At 36.0% G+C, this 17,207-nt stretch overlaps 1 long non-coding RNA gene across 2 annotated transcripts; it reads left to right on the top strand.

Moving 5' to 3' along the window:
- The first annotated feature begins 210 nt into the window (after positions 1-210).
- LOC140704938 (uncharacterized) lies at positions 211-16,949 on the top strand. 2 transcript variants are annotated; one of them, XR_013542191.1, is made up of 3 exons: positions 211-6,747; positions 7,801-13,114; positions 16,275-16,949. It is a non-coding gene; the product is annotated as an uncharacterized LOC140704938 (long non-coding RNA). The 2 variants fall into 2 exon arrangements; XR_013542190.1 differs by having other exon boundaries at positions 211-13,114.
- Positions 16,950-17,207: the final 258 nt, after the last annotated feature.

The following is a 17,207-nucleotide window of genomic DNA, read 5'->3' as shown; positions in this document are numbered from 1 at the left end:
CTTCCTGGAAAATCTAGAAATGGGGATGTAAAATTGTGAAAACAAAGTGCCTTTAACATAGGTTAACTGAAACATGATTTCTCCCTCCTACTTTTATTATTATTATTATTATTATTATTATTATTATTATTATTATTATTATTATTATTATTATTATTATTATTATTATTATTATTATTATTATTATTATTATTATTATTATTATTGGATATACTATTTTAAGGAATCAAGATATCCAGAACAGTAGCAGGTGCACTTTCATTAGCTTTTCTCAAAACAGCACTACTTCTTAGAAATACAGGATTTATTTATTTATTTATTCTATTTATATCCCACCTATCTGGTCAATATGACCACTCTAGGCAGCTTACAATTGGTATGTTGTGTTTGAGCACAATGCTATATACCTTTCCTTTATATGGTCACCACAGAAAATATATAATTTTGTTGGAGATGGTGGATAACAGGGTAGGTTTCCTGCCTTTTCTGGACCATAGCTCCTTGTGCTATAATAGAAGCTGCTTTCAAATTTTCCCAGGCTTCAAGTGTGACTTATGAGATAATGAAGGGATGTTAATGCTAAATTGTACTAAATTCATGGACACCTCAGACCTAAAGTGATAGGCTGATCCAAAGATGATTTTTTTAAAACCTTTGTTGGATGAGAAAAATCTTCATCTTAGTTTGCGTAAGAGAAGTACACTGGACAAAAGTATTGCATAAAAATAAATCCAGATCATAATAATTATCAAATTTAGATGGCTACTTGAAAACCTTTACTTTAGATAGAATCCTTATGGTTTCTTGGTATAATTTCTTTCAGACTTCAGGGAAGTGATGTGTGAGCTGAAATCTAGTAATAAGTCACAACTAGAATAGGCCATTGGATCAGTGAGGATTTGGTGAGTCAACACCTATAGAAGTTGCATTGGTTTAATGAGCCTACTCTATTTGTAATTCACTATTGGGTTTCAGCCAGTAAAAATAAAATAAGGTTTGATCAATGAGTGGGAAACAAATATCATTGAGCAGACTCTTTCAAGTGCAGCAGTACAGCTGCATGTCTTCCCTTATGTCTGCAAAAATGTAGCCGTTCAGTTTTATAATGGTTACCACAGACCTTTACCGCCAGAACTTGATGAGCTGACCATATTGCTATGAGAACTCTCTCTGTTGGCAGTAGAGAGAGAGAGAAAGATGTTTTTCATGCTATAAATATTAGAATTAGAATGTGATTGTATCAGTACATCAGTTGGATGAACAGAGGAATGAACCGAAGACTCATCAGGTCTGTTCCTTCACAAAGTCCCTTTTAGTAGTTACCACATTTAAGGTTCTTTGTTCACCCCGTTCTTATGTGAGAGCACTGTAGTGGCTGTCATAGGTCTGTCAGTAGTCTTCCATACAGCCTGGCATAATCTTCACATCTGCTTAGTTTTTTATTGCTCTATTGCCATATGCTCCCTGGGTATTCACTAGAATAGCATAGCTTTGTAGTTGTGAGAAAATGGCTTGTGTCCAGCATGCCTACATCTGAGAGAAAAGAAGTCATGTGGATATCTGCTGACCCTCATTACATCTTTGGCCTCAGCTTTACACTGGCCAAATGAACAAATATGAGTATGGGATGATAAGGAGACATGGTTATATGGCCACAGAATAATGATGCTTCAGTTTGCCTCCTATTTCTGCATAAATTTACTTAAGCAATATCACCCATTAGAAGAACTAGAACTGAAAGCAATGCAAATCTGTGGGAAATGTATTGCCCTTTGAGCTCTCTTTGGTATGAAACGACAGGCATGCATTTGACTGCTACGTTCTGTAGACACAATACCAAGACTTCATCAGCAACAATGTTAAAGGCAGACTATTTGGTTTAGTATTCAGAGTCACATATGGTTCTGTTTGGTAAGATGCAAGGCAGGCTATCAACCTACACCTGAAAGCAATAATGAAGAATCTACTGTCATGTTTTGTTTGCTAGAAAAGTTGTATCATACAATCCTCAACCTAGTCAACAAATGAGGAAAAAAAAGAAAGGAATTCTAGAAGGCATAGGATTATGTTATTCTTAAATTTTTCTGTATTCAATTTTTTTATTCACCAAAGTTGCATTATGCAATTTACTACTGTTAAGACTTTATACCGAGGGACTTACTGTATTGTTATTATTAAAAGGAGCATTTAAGACCTCTTTCCATTATTACAAACTTCACTGTCTTCCTCATTCTCTTCTTCCCAGAGTAAGATTAATGCAAAAATTCAGTAGCAAAGTGAAAAAAAGCTAAGAATGTAAAGATACAGCCTATTCTTTAAAGAGGTAAAACTACTCTCAAAACCTGGTAATGACTTCATTATTGCAGATTTATGCCTTGCAGGTTATCTACGTTTGTAGCTGTCTTTACTACAATTGAAATAAAATACTTAAAATTCTTCTTAGGATGGCCATAATTAATTTTTAGATGAACTGAACTGACAAACACTGGGCTTGTATGTGTGCACGCGCGTGCGCGCATGTGTGTGTGTTTTGCTGCTTCTCCTGTCATTAATAACTGTAATGGTTTTGATATTTCCTGGCACCCTGTCAAGGCAGAAAATGGAAAGCTAACTTGCTGATCGGTAAATGTGTATTGTTGTTTTTTGCTACCCTTTTTGCAATATTAGTTGCTGATGGGATATGCAACAATTAAGCATTGTGCCTATTTTATTTCTTTAAACCTCATGGTGGTGCTTTATGTGCTTGCTACTCTTTTCCTTAGCATGTGTTGTTTTATAGTGCTTTCTAGCAATGATATCCAAAGGAATAAAGAAGAATCAAAGAGGATTATGACTGTTTTTTACTGGATAAATTAGATTTTGATCCTTTCCTGCAGCTATGACACAAAGTAGGCTGTAAGTTGCATTTAAATCTACATGTCTGTTTTTTGTTTTTAAACCTGACTTGGAGACATTCAAGCTAAGATATTAGGTTTTAATAGGGATGGGGACAATTTTTTGTTTCAGTTCTTTAAATGAGAATTTTGCAAAAGTCACAGGTTGCCTCATATTTAGAATGTTCAACTATGTTGGTTCCATAATAGGGCTGAAGCTCCTCTTCTTCAACATATATATATGGGTGGAAGGTGTGTCATGGTCCTTTCCATGCTGGGAATAGCTGTACCTGTTGAACAACTGTACCTGCACCCAGTGCAGATGGGCGAATTTTTAAAAGAGTTTGCTAAAATTCTTTAACCATGGATTCAGGACTGAATGAACCTGAGGTTTTAAAAAAAATCTGAAAGCAGGCAAAAGTGAAACTGACAGATTTATCTATCACTAGACATCTGCCCAGGTTTTATAAAAGCAAAATCATAGGAGATTCCAAATTAATGATGACCAAGGAAAAGAAATGCCATTTTCAGAAAACAAACCTCAGAAGAGTGACAAACTATTTCAAATAAAATAAGATCTCTGCTTAGAGGTTTGATGAAGAGAGGTGCATGCTCTGATTTTGAAGGGAAAAAATCATACATCACTATAGGCAAAAAGCAATGCATGCTGCTTTATATACTGCCCTGCAGCGCCCTTTAAGTGCACTTAAAACACACTCTGGTTGATTTACAATTTAATTATGTACGCTACACATTGCTCCCCATCACAATCCTCAATTTACCAGCCTGAGACAGTTGGAAGGCTGAATGAACCTCAAGCTAGCTACTTGGGATTGAACTTGGGTTGTGAGCAGAGTTCACACTGCAGTACTTTACTTTAACCACTGCACCACAAGACTCACTATTAGTTTTTGTTCTAAATGAAAAAAAATTAGTGAGGTTCAATTGTCTTTTAATTTATGGTATGGAAAGGAGAAAAATCACAAAAGCCCATGATATTATTGAAGATATATTGAAGTGAAAGTGAGACTGGAAGGGGGTGCCTTGCCAAAGACACTCCACAAGTTCTTGTTACAGGCAATATTTGAACAATGAACTTTCTGGTTCGTTGCTTAGTCTGGTATCCATTATGTTCCTCTAGCCCACAGCTCAGATGACCTCAGTAATTTCCCAAGCCCATTTATTTGTTGAGAAAATAATTTGCATTGCATTTAACTTTAATGGCTCATATAAGGATGATATGCATATTTGGCACGGGAAAATGTATCAGTGTTCTCTTCTACACTATCCAGTTTTCATCCAGCTTCTTTCAATCCTGAATATGAAGTTTGCAAAAAAGGATCAATTATTCAGAAGAATACGGAAGCAATATCTTTGTCATCTGCCCCTGCCAAATTCAGTATGTACAGCTATTCCCAGGAGAAAGAGGATGATTCTCTACCTGCTTGCCATGTAGCTGTTATAGATATGGAGCAGTCTTAATACATCACCACGAACATAATTCAATACAAAATGATTCAAACCCAGTTTTTAAAGAGTTAAAAACATGTGCATCCCATTCCCTTGATGGGCAAAACTGCCATTTCAGTTTCTCCCATGTTCATTAAAATAAAAAACAATCAAGTTTTCCCATTGCAAAAAATGAAGAAATTTGCTAATTCTGATAGATTTTTTGCAAGAATAATCCAAAATGAAATGGTCACTCCCATGCACAGGAGCAGGAACATTTATTTTTGCAGATTCTGGCCTACTTGACATTCCCCAGATTCAGGTTTAAGGCCTATCTTCACCTAACCTTCCTGTGCAGAAAGGAAGCTGCCCCACTTCTAGCTAAGAGATTTCTTTCTGGACAAGATACTAGGGCAGAGCTAGGCTTAGGCTAGGCCTGGACGCCTTTCCAGCTAGGCCTTTTCTTCAAGTGAGCAATGTTGTGGTGTCTGTAGGTATGGGTATGTATGGTGGCAATCCCAGAATGGGGTAGTATGGGCTTTGTAGTCCAATATTTTTTTTGAAAATCCCATGCTTATTTGTGAACAATTTACTTCATTTAGTAAGAAAAGGAGAAAAGCTTAAGATGGGATCCAAGATGGTGTAGCAGGTGAAAGTGTGTCTGGTGATGCACTTAGCTTCCTTTGAGACAGGAAAAACTCCCACACTTGTTAGGGAAGTGAATGAGATGTGTCAGTATTGTGCATCTTGGCACTAACAATGTCAATTTGTGCCTGGGATTATGGGACTCCAACTCTCCTCATTTTCTACCAGGAATGGCATAAGTTGTAGCTGTACACCCACTATTCGAGGCAGAAGTAGACACTGTCAACAGCTTCTCCTTTGCATTTCAAACAGGCACGTGGGAGAAGGAGGGAGAGGCTACAGGGTGACGTTTCCTGTTCAGGAAAAGACGAACGGCTGTTCTGGCACCTGTTAGTCCATCCTGGCATGTAAAGTAAGATTCGTCCCATTGGGTGTGTGTGTGTGTGTGTGTGTGTGTGTGTGTGTGTGTGTGTGTGTGTGAGAGAGAGAGAGAGAGAGAGAGAGAGAGAGAGAGAGAGAGAGAGAGAGACTCATACTAATCTTAAAAGGCATGTCTTCAGTGTTTTTAGTCACCAAAACAATACATTAGTCTGTTTAAAACTATTGCTGTAGTTAAAACATTTTAATTTTTGTCTGGCTTCATCTCAGGTTTATATAAATTTCACTGAAAACATCTAAAAGAACATTTGTGGCAACAAGAGAAGGAGCTTTCAAGAACATTTTATCAACTTTGTTTTCCTGTTCAAAATACCTTTTTGAAATACTTAGTTGCCCGCAATTAAAAGAATGCTCAAATTAAATCTCTCCTGACTTTTTTCTAAGCAGATTTTTTTTTCAATAAAAAAAAGCTGCTTTGAATTGTTTGTGAATGTTGCTGCGTTGTACTTTGTTTGATAAGCAGGTATTGGGAAACAAGCACTAATTGACATGTGAGATTTTAAAGACTTGTAGCTGAGGAAAATCAGAAGAAAAGTTTTGAGTTCAGGAAAGGAGGTGGGGAAGTCTCATCCAGTAGTTTCTACGTCTGGTTACAGAGTGGATTTTTTTACATATTCGCTGTAAAAATCACTGACTGGATAGATCAAGCTCTAACATTTCTGTTCTCATTATGTTCTGCTTGTCTGCTATTTTCCTTGTCAGGACAGTTCCCTCCCATACGTTTTGTGGAATGACACTGGCAGCTTAGAATAACACTAGCAGCTGAAAGTAGTGCTGTCTGTTGCTGGCAATTAATATATTGTTTTCTTTAGTCTTTCCTTCCATCCTGATAGCCCTAAGCTGAAAAAGTAACTGAGCTATGCATAAAAGTACCAGAACTCATTATAATAAGTCATCCTGGAGAGAGAGAAAATCCAAACTGCTATTGAATTTAATTACAGAATTCAACATATGGAACATGTTACTTTGAAATAATCTAAAATTAGACTGTGATGCTGTAATCAGTTTTTTTTAAATTACTAATATTATATGGAAACCATGGTCTGAACCTTAGAATATTATACACTGTAGTACCTGATTTCTAGAGGAAGCTTTGGTTATGATCCATGTAGCATTCAAGCCATATTTGGACTTAAACCCATTAACTTCCAGTAAAGTAAATGGCATTCCAACATGTGAAGCTAGAGTAGCTTAAACTGATTTGTGGATAATGTTGCCTATAGGTTTGCATAGTTTATAGCAGAATGGAGAATAACTATTCTAAGCCAGGATGTGGAGAGACTATCTTTACTGCTGCTTGCCTGAAAAGCGGTTGTGTGAACTGGAATATGCAAATGTTGTGTAATTGCTATTGATAATCTTAGGTGTCACAAACATTTTGCTTCTACAGAAAGAAAGCATGGTGAGTTGATATTCTTCACAAAGTTTCACAATTATGTTCTCTGTGGTTCATGTAGAAGATTAGATAATGTAATGTCTGTCTTTAATTTCCTCAAGTTAAGCATTTGCAAAGTTCACCTTATAGGACTTTTTTTGGGGGGGGGGAATTAAAGGTTGAACAGATAGTGGATGCATACACAGTCTATATTTAATATATTACCTAGTGGAATGGCTCCTTCTTCACAGCTAAATCTGTTCCTTTTGTGGCTGCTTTCATTTCTAGAAATTCATTACATAAAAATAATTTGTATGGTTCGCAATAGCTGGTGCAGTCTGACGTATTAGGTTCATTTTTACTACAAAATTAAATCATTTGTCAGCATTTTGAGCAGCTGCTATAAGAAGAAAATATTCTATACAGGTACAGCTGAAGAAGAATGTGTCTAGAAAGAACGTTATGATTTTTTAAAAAAGAAAACAAACTGTTTCCTTTTTTTAACATTATGTAGGGTGAATACTAAAGCTCAACATAGCTAATACTCATACTTTAATTTGCATTGTGTTGTTTACAAACTTATTAGGCTCATTTAATTACGATGTTTTCAATAAACAATTGATTTGAGCTGCTGAAAATATGTACTGTGTTCTTATTTTTTTAAAAGCCTTTAGGTGTGTATTTGGTCGCCCCATAGTAATACTGCACATTCTCTAATTCTAGCAATGTATTGATAGTGATATTGTAAACATCTGGCTATTTAACTTGAAGTGTATAAGATATATATACTCATCTCCATTAAGAAAAAAAAAATCTGGACATGCCTGATATTGTCCCCCAAATTTTCAACTGCCTTTTGCATCAGAAGAGAACCTGTGACAAAAATACCACTTAAATGCTGTGGTAAATAAATAAATAAAAGAAGCCAAAACAGGCAGCTAATGATTAGCAGAAAGCAATCATTCAAATAGGAAAACTGGAAGAACTGGTACGTGATATGGATATGGTGTGAAAATAAAGTGTGTTGTGTCAGTGTCACAATATATTTTGAATCAATTCATATCACCTTTTGCCTTTCAGAGTTAATTGGAAGGAAAGGACAGTATTCAATGACTGAATTAGTCAGTGTTATTCTAAGCTCCACCTCACCCTTTATGTGCGAATGTTCCAGGTACACAGCTTCTGAAAGGCCAAAATAATCTTTAAATCTTTATTTCTGTTATTTCATGGAGGAATCTTTTTCTATCCACTCTCTAGATTTTGGAATGTACAATATTATTGTATCACATCAAAAGTTGTCAAGGTAGGGGATACCAAATGCAGTGATTTTACTTCAGCAACTGTTTTAAAAGGAAGGTTGATATTTTAAACCAAGGAGCAGCACAAACTGACCAGTCCTGGAAAAGGGAGTGCAGTGGAAAAGGCAATAAATGATTCAATGTGTTTGTTTATACTTCATAGCAGAAGGGGGCACTAGTGGTCTACAGTAAATAACCAGCATAATGCTACTTCTGTTATACCATATTTAATAATAATAATATAATTTTCCTATTTAATATTGAGGATGTTTTCATGTGAATAATTAGCATTATAAATATATAATGCTAATGTAAAAAGTTAAATAATTAATAGAATATATGTAAATATAGTCTGTTGTCTCTCCTGTCTTTTTATATTATTATTGTAATGCTAAAATTAAAATTGGCCTACTGGTCATGGCAAGAAATGAACACTTATTGTTTTAGTGCTAGAAAGATGACTCCTGGCATAAGATGCACTAGCGTTATGTGTAGATAATTCAGTTAATTTAACTGAGTTATACTGTGTATTCATAGCAAAGTGTGTGTAATTTTTCAAGCCCTTTCTGTGTGAACTGTGGGATCTGAACCATTTTATGCATAGAGCAACTTTTATTTCAGGCATTCTCTCTTTGCCTAGCAAATGTAAAATGTCCTTGTTGTCTTTCTTGCCTACTTACTATTCAAAAAAGGTAATTTCAAGATGATTTCTCCATGTGCCTTTTGCAAAACTAAAAAGAAAACCCTGACTAAAATTATAACTTGATGACTTCACACTTCTGTCAGGTTTTTATTATTATTATTATTATTATTATTATTATTATTATTATTATTATTATTATTATTATTATTATTATTATTATTATTATTATTATTATTATTATTATTATTATTATTATTATTATTATTATTATTATTTTTATTTTTATTTTTATTATTATTATTTCCTTGATACCCAACCTAGGAAGCTGAGCCAAACGGAGCTTTAGCTACCCATGTTAGATCAAAAACTGTGGAAAGCAGCCGTGAAATGTTTTCTCATCCTTCTCTTCATTTTTCTGGATGCACAAGTACACAGAATGCCAGGCAGCAAAGAAAATTGAGAGCCACATTTAAACCTACAGTCGATGTTCCTATGTGTTGCCAAAATACCATTTTATAATAAATGATTCCAGGTAATGAACTGAAATTTTATTTTTTTCAAAAAATGTAATTATATTGAACATATGAACATCCATTTTAATGGTTTCAGATATTAATATTTCATTGGTGGCCTTTAGATGAAAGAGATGCAAATGAAATTTTCCTGTGAAGTATGGAACTAACTTTGTTTGAATTTTTTAAGAGTTTTGTTACCAATGAAAAATGAAATGTGGGTACTCCCATTCTGTTACGTGAGTGACAACATGGATTAGATCAGAATAGCGAGTTTAGACATAAATCAAAACCATTTTGAACGATGCTTGTTCTTTATGCATTCTGAAGTGGCTAGAACGTCCTCATAGATATTGAACCGTAATATTAAAGCCATCAGTTATTCTCAAACAATGAGATTGCAGCAAAAATATGTTACTCTTTCAAACTGGCTAATGTAGTTTGGGAAAACTTTTTCAAACTACTTGTTTCCAGAAAAAAAAAGCTGAGCTCTGTATCAGAGCAATACTTTTATGAGCCCAACTGAAATGTCATAAAATAGTGTGCATACTTTTATAGAACTCTTCCTTTGGGTTAGAAGGGAAACAAAACCATGGGATGAGCAGGAAAAATACGGTCTGTTGTTGAAGATTTATTTACTTTTATTTATTTACTGGATTTTTACCGCACCCCTCTAGACCATGAAGGATGGCATTCACAATTAGGCACAGGTGGAAGATGGAATATTGCAGAAAGCAGCAAGTATTCAAAACAGACTGTTTGAAATGTGGTTTCTGGTTGCTGTTCAAACTGCTGGGATAAAGAAACAAACACTGGTTGATCTTTACAAAGATAAAACCTGGCTATTACCTAGAGCTCTCTTCACCCTCAGGTGAAACATGTCAGCTCTAAATTAATTCAGTGACTCGGCTGGACTGTAATTCTTGCAAACAGTATTGAAGAGACAGAGTTAGTACTAAATAACAGCAATGTTTTACAAAGTCACAAAAATGTTACTGCTAATATATTTTAAAAAGGCTTTTTTTAAAAAATTATCCTTTCACATGAGAAGAGCTCATGTCTTTACTGTTGTGCATGCAGAGTTGTGCAACAGAATTGTGACCAATGGATTCAGGATATCAACAGGATTTAAATGCACCTAGTTCTGAATGTATTTGATTGAGGTTATTTGCAATGGCTAACTTTTGCCACAAATAATTTAGTAAGTGCAGCTGTGTGCAGTGTTCTGACTGTAGTCCTAGACACACTTTTCTTGTGTGAACCCAGTGGACTTACTTCTAAGTAAAGATACATACAGTTGGAATACATAAATATAGTCTATTTCTGTACATTAATACTAGTGTCAATCAAATCCATGTGATCTTGTTTGTATTGTTGTGGCACTTACAATGTGCTATGTTACTTATACATTTCATCCTGTCCCACCTCATGCCAAGGTTGTGTGTGACATTTGCATAGTTGAATAATGTTCTTAATTTTTGTTTTCTATGGTTTGTTCATTTTCATGGGAAATAAAATGCATTCATGAAAGAAAGCAATCTAGGAATATGCATGTTTGATTAATTTATAAGATAGTCTTCTAAAATGTAGAATCTAATGATGCTAGTCATCCAGGCTGGCCAAAGACTTCTTGCTGTCTGAGGAAAAAGACAAGAAGTCCTTGCAATTCCACTTGAATTTCATGTCAGCACTGCTTATGGGAACATCCTCCAACACATTTAAAGGCAATGACGCTAGCTTAGGTGTTACAGGCTGGATACCTGGAAAACCCAGCTCTGTCTGCTGGCAGAGAGGCAAGGAGCAGGAGCTCCAAGCACTACCACCTCACACCATCCCACAATTGATGCCTGAAGCAATTGCCTCAGAAAGCCTAAGGGTAATACAGACCCTAGCATTCAGAGTACCTGATGGGTTTTTTTCCAGATGCCAAAAGGGACTGAAATTTCTTCTAAATTGTACAGTTACTGAAATTTACTTAGAAAAATCTGTAGTCTTTTTAGTAACTACTGTACATTGCTTATGAAGAACTGCTCAGAACTGCTCAGTACTACTATCACAAATGCACACACACCCATTACTGAGATACAGCCAAGTATACTTTTGATTGTTGGTTTTTGTTTTTGATTTGTCTCACTTTCCTGTTCTGGCCCAATAATCCAAGAGTCCATCATAGTACTATCTAGTTGCATGTCAACAGTAAGTAGCACAAACTGTAGGATGCTACCGTGTTTCTCAACGGTGTAAGTGGTCTTGGATATTGGGAAATAGGCAGTCCCATTGATTTTAGCAGAGAACTTAGTACACACTTACATATTTGTGACTCTGTTAAAGAGTTTGAGTGCTTATGGATTTGTTGCATTTTGTCCCAGATTTCTTCAAGAAGCTGAAAATAGCATTTTAGCATCCTAGCAATTCTAGAAGAAAGGCTAGATTGAGAGACAGTGATTTGGCCAAGGCTGTTAAGTTCCTGAATTGGACATAGATTTGTTTCTAGGGTTTCTGCTCTTGTAGAATATAAAGTTTAGAATCAGAGATCTAAGTTTATTTCCAAGTGATGAAAGTTCACCACAAGACTTTTCAGTATATGCAGCATAGTTTTCCTTCATGCCCATATATTGTGATAAAAAGAAATGCTAATTCCAAGAACAGAAAGACAAAAACTGTATTGCCAGAAGATTTTGGCATCAGTGGCATATACAATTACCTAGGATTCAAAGTAATTTCATCTGGACTCAGTGGGTCTTACTTCTGAATAGATATGCACTGTTGATCACTATAAACAGTTGCTAATAAACTGGAAGATGTGTATATCAAACTCTTTCTATGCCTCAAATTACTAAGATAGCTGGGTTTTACTCATAGGCTGAAATCCTGTTGTGTATCTAACTATAAACAGAGAAGATATAATCAGTCTACGAACTCACTGTTTAATTGAGCTGAATTAAAAATATTCTGATCTCCCCCACCCCAGGTTCTGAAGCTTCCTAGGGATCTCTTTTGACCTGCGGAAGCCTCAGGACGTTGCAGGGTTTGGGAGCTCCAATATTAGAAAATCAGAGCCAGATCACCACTGCCAGGATCAGGACTGTTGGCAGTGATTTTCCAAGATTAAAGGCCTCCTCTCTTACCTTGAGGCTCCTAAAGTTGTGCTCAGGTCTAAAGGGATCTCTAAGGATCCTCAGAACCTGGAGAAGTAGAAGATTTAAATTACATTAAAGAATAGCATTGGAGGCTTATTATGTTATTCACCATGTACATGCACTAAGTTGTGCCAACTGGATTTCAGCTGTAAGGTAGGAATGCAAGCTGTTCCTTGTTCTGCCACATTCCCATGTAGCACACACCAAGGTACTGACAGGACATAGTATTTTCCTTGGGTGTGCCAATATTTAGGTAATTAAGATACAATGCTGGGTGCAGCAAATCATAGCTGTTACCTCATATATAATCTTCTTCTGTTTGATATCTTCTTTCTCCACCTCTCAGCCAAGGCAAATGATACATACCACAGTTAAATAAGCATAAAATGCAAAGGACTGCAAAATGATGTGCATCGAAAGAAGGTAAACACACAGTAAATGCAAATCCACTGTGTTTAGTGGGTGACTTTGCACACATTATGATTGCTGATTCTAACATGTCTTTTAAAAGAAATTGTGAAGTGATAAAGCACCGAGAATTGTAGGGAAGAATAAACAATAGGAAATCATTTTGTGACTGTCCTTGTCATTTTTCTGTAACCTTCAAAAGAACCAACAACAGTGTCTCTGGCTTTATATCAAAACCCTGTTCTTTTATCTTTCCTTCTACTTCATTCTCAAAGCAAAGCACAGAGAGAAAAACTTTCCACTTTTTTTTTCTTTACAGACATTGGTCCATCATTTCGTAACTGCTGTGCAACCTATCTTAATGATGTTGATGGGATGCTGCACCCTGAAACAGTAAGTGATCCTACAAAGTAATCCAATTCATGACTTTTTTATATATTTGTAAAAACTATATGAGTGAAATGCAGGAGTACAGGTTTAAATTTATATTTAAATAAGTTTATATTAATGATATAATGGCAATATTAGTAAGCATGGAATGCTACCAACAGCAATGATTATACATAATTTGTTCCTGTGTATTTGTTTTTCCTTGCATGAGGGCTTTAGTTCTCTCTTTGGGTGGAAAATATATCCTCTTCTTAGGAGTGGCTTTATACACCTGAAGCTTATGGGTAGACAGAAGCTTAAGGAGGAAGTAATATCTGCAAAGAAAAAAGGATGGACAGTTTTCCTCGCTTTGCTTTGCTTTAAACATGAAGTAGCAGAAAAGGTAAAAGAACATGGCTTTGATGTAAACCTGTAGACACTGTTGTTCATGCTTTTGAAGGTTACGGGAAAATGACACAGACAGTCTCAAAACCTAGTGTGGTTCTTCTTCCTGCAAAGAAAGGGGTGTTTTTGTGTTCAGTGCTGTTCCTGTATTTGCTCAACTAAGTAACTGTGCCTTGCTGGTTGTCAAAATCAGCACGAAGAGTTTTAGAAGCAGTAGCCATGTTAGTCTGTGCCAGCATATATCTGTGCCAGATAAAACAAAATAAAAATGAATGATAATAGTGACAAAAATGTTGTGGCACCTTAAAGACTAGCTGCTGTATTTTAATGTGAGCTTTCATGGATGAGTCCACTTCCTCAGATACTAAGAGTGATGCCAAAACCTGTAATTTTAAAACCCTGCTGGGCTCCACCTCAGCCCTGCACTCCAAATTAGGAATAGAATTTCAGCACAATTTGTGATGGGAAGTAACATTTGTGAAAAGCCACATGATGCCCTCACTTCTGGGGCAGAGACAAAATGCTTTTGTCCCAGAGACAAAATGCTTATCTTTAACCACAACACTTTATATATTTTCATCTCAACACTGGATGGAGCCTTAGTTTTCAGCTTCGGAAAAATCAATATTGATTGGAAAAATAAAGGTAATTTTCTGTAGGCTTATGAATCACTGACCAGCAAGCCAAAATTGTAGATAGATGATGGTTGAATCAGACGATACACTATATACTCTCAGTATTCTCATAATCTACTGATGATTCTATCAGGGGGAAAAAAGATACTAGTTTGGTATAAATTGCTTTTAAGAAATCCTCTATGACATGGTTGTTGTGAGTTTCGCGAATACCTCTATGACTAACTCTCTAATAATCTGATCTAGAACTTTTCCTGTTATCCATTTCAAGCTGACCATAGAGTCATAGAATAGTTGAGTTGGAAGGGGCCTATAAGGCCATTGAGGCCAACCTTCTGCTCAATGTAGAATTCAAATCAAAGCAGACCAGACAGACAGACAGACAGACATTATACAGCCCCCCCCCCTTTTGTTCTTTTTGAAGATGGCGATAATAACATTTGCCCACTTTCAGTCTTCAGGAACTTTACCTGCTCTCCAAGTATTCTCAAAGGTTATAGGCACTGAAACTATTTGCAGGTTCTTTTTGCACCCTTGGGTGCAGATGATTTGGCCCTGCAGACCTGAATTCATTTAAATTAGTTAAGTGTTCCGGCACCATCACTCTATTTATTTTGGGAAGCAGCTCCCCCACTGCCTCTTTTATTCTAATTGCAATAGGTTGATCATGATCTTCCACTCAGGAAAGAGCAGAGGCAAAGTTACTGTTAAGCAGTTCTGCCTTCTCTCTGACACTCCTTAGCATTTCTCCCTTGTCTTCATGCAGTGGACCAACCGCTTCCTTGCGCTTTCTCTCTCCTCTGATTTTTACACAAACGTTCTGCATCAGTGTTCCCTGCTCACAGGCAATGTTGCCATTTTCATTTCTTGTTCAGTTTCTCTTTTTTTGAATAAGTTAAATCCTTCAGTCACTACGTTTTCATCACACGTCCCATTTCCCAGTGCTCCATGTATCATATTTGCCTTCCTGTATCAAGACTTCAGTCTCACTTTGCTTGTTTCCCAGAATCTGTGTATTGATAGAGGGACACATGAAGCTATGGCAGCTGAAATCCTGTTGCTTTGCTATGCATGTAGAAAGCAAATAGCACAACTTTCAGTGCCTTCCTGCTAGTAATTGACCCCCTGATGGGATTCTAGAGCATGTGCCAAGCCAGTAGCTGTGTGCACCTCCAAGAATCTCAATGGTGACTTGTTAATTGACAGCTAGAAGCAACTGAATGATACACCATTTGCTTTATGCATGCGTAACAATGCAAGAGGATTTCAGCTGACATCACAGTTTTGATTATGTGAAAAATTGGTAGGTTCTAGACTTACTTTGTTTTCTGTTTTATTTTTTCAAGTCAGCCAATGAACAATTTTGGTATTTCAATATTTCAGTATTCAAAGATATTGAAATAAATGGCATCCTCAATTTATACAGATGAACTATGTGCTAGAATTTTCTCAGTGATATGAAATACTGTACCAACATGTTTACATTAAACGTGGTTGTGGGAAGTATAATTGTTGTTCTCATGAATACTTATTTTAAAACAAAGCGTCAAGAAAATAGTGCTGGGAGGAAGGGGCAGAAAAACTGAAAATAGAACCAGAACTTCTGTATCTCCGACTGTTTATTATCACATTTCCATTTCATGCATCAAGTTTAAATTTCCCTGCAGCAACAATTTAAGTCTTTTTGCTTCTTTCTTGAGGCAGCTTAAAAATTTAATTTAGTTGAGGCACTGTCTCTGTGCTTTATAATAGCAATATAGAAAACTCTACTAATTTGGGGGTTGACCCTTGAACAGATTATTGGAATTTAAACATAATTAGTCAGCTTTATTCATAGTACCATACCGCTTTTTCCCAATTTATTCATGTAAATTTCTTTGCTTCATTTGCAGCAGACAGTATTAGACACATTTTTTTTCCAAGTTAAGTGCTCATAATTTTAAATTGTTGTCCACTTGCTACGGTAAGACCTGGTGCTGATGTCAAGCTATAGAAATGTGAGTCTCATCCTCATTTTCATTAATGAACAACTATTACTGCTACTGTTTTCTATTTTTTAAAAGACACTTAGTGAACAACCCTTTCCCCCCTTCTTTCATGGATAGCCAGTGGGCTATTTTATGGACTTCCTTCTCTTTTTTCAGCTCGAGGGGAGAAGCTGCTGAAGCGAAAGACCTTTTCAGCTGGAAGAAGTTCTCCTCATTGCTCCACCATTGTTGCTGTTCAGTTAATAGGGACTGAAAAGGTGAAAGTCCAGAAGATTTGGGATCAACTGAACTCAAAGCCTGTTCTTTTCTCTCAAATTGATGGGAAACTGTACAGTCCTGAAGCTACCAGCCTAGTCCCACAAATACACTGTTTTGAAATGAGCTTTTAAATGACAATCATATATAACACATGATACTGCACACTTTAATGTTCTGAGGAAACAAGAACAGAAATTGTGCTGGCATGTGTACATGTGGTTTATTCTTTTCACTATACTTTGGATATTGAAAGTTGGTATATTTTATTATGGCTAAAGCATATATTGGTAGAAATTTGTTGGGAAAGATCCTGCTATGTGTTAGTAGGATCTTTCCCAACAAATGAAAAGCCACTGCACTGAGAAAGAAATTGTAACATTTCTGTCTCACCTTTTATCACAGTATCTTCAAAACATTTGAATGAGCCTCCTGATATAGATTGTGAACATGTTTTGTACATTGCTATGCTTGGACTGAAAAGAAATCTGGGTTCTCTGCTGAGCTCTAAAGCCTGTATTTCTCACTGACTTTTAATGTAGATGATTATAATGTGGACAAAATAGTGTAAACATACTTGAACTACTTTGCACTTTTTAGGATGTACGTAATATGTCACATATATTGGAAAGAGCAATGGAAATATTATGAAATTAAAGGGGAAAATGTTCTTTTTAATGGCAGCCACTTAATGTTTCCAATGTCACCATCCTGATGCTGAAGAGGCTGAAATTGACCAATTCTATGAAGACTTACAATACCTTGTAGAATTGACACCAAAGAAAGATGTTCTTCTCATTATAGGGGACTGGAATGCTAAAGTAGGGAGTCAAG

The sequence above is a fragment of the Pogona vitticeps genome, chromosome 2, assembly GCF_051106095.1.
Source record: "Pogona vitticeps strain Pit_001003342236 chromosome 2, PviZW2.1, whole genome shotgun sequence".
Lineage (NCBI taxonomy): Eukaryota > Metazoa > Chordata > Lepidosauria > Squamata > Agamidae > Pogona > Pogona vitticeps.
This window is presented reverse-complemented; position numbering and strand designations above follow the sequence as displayed.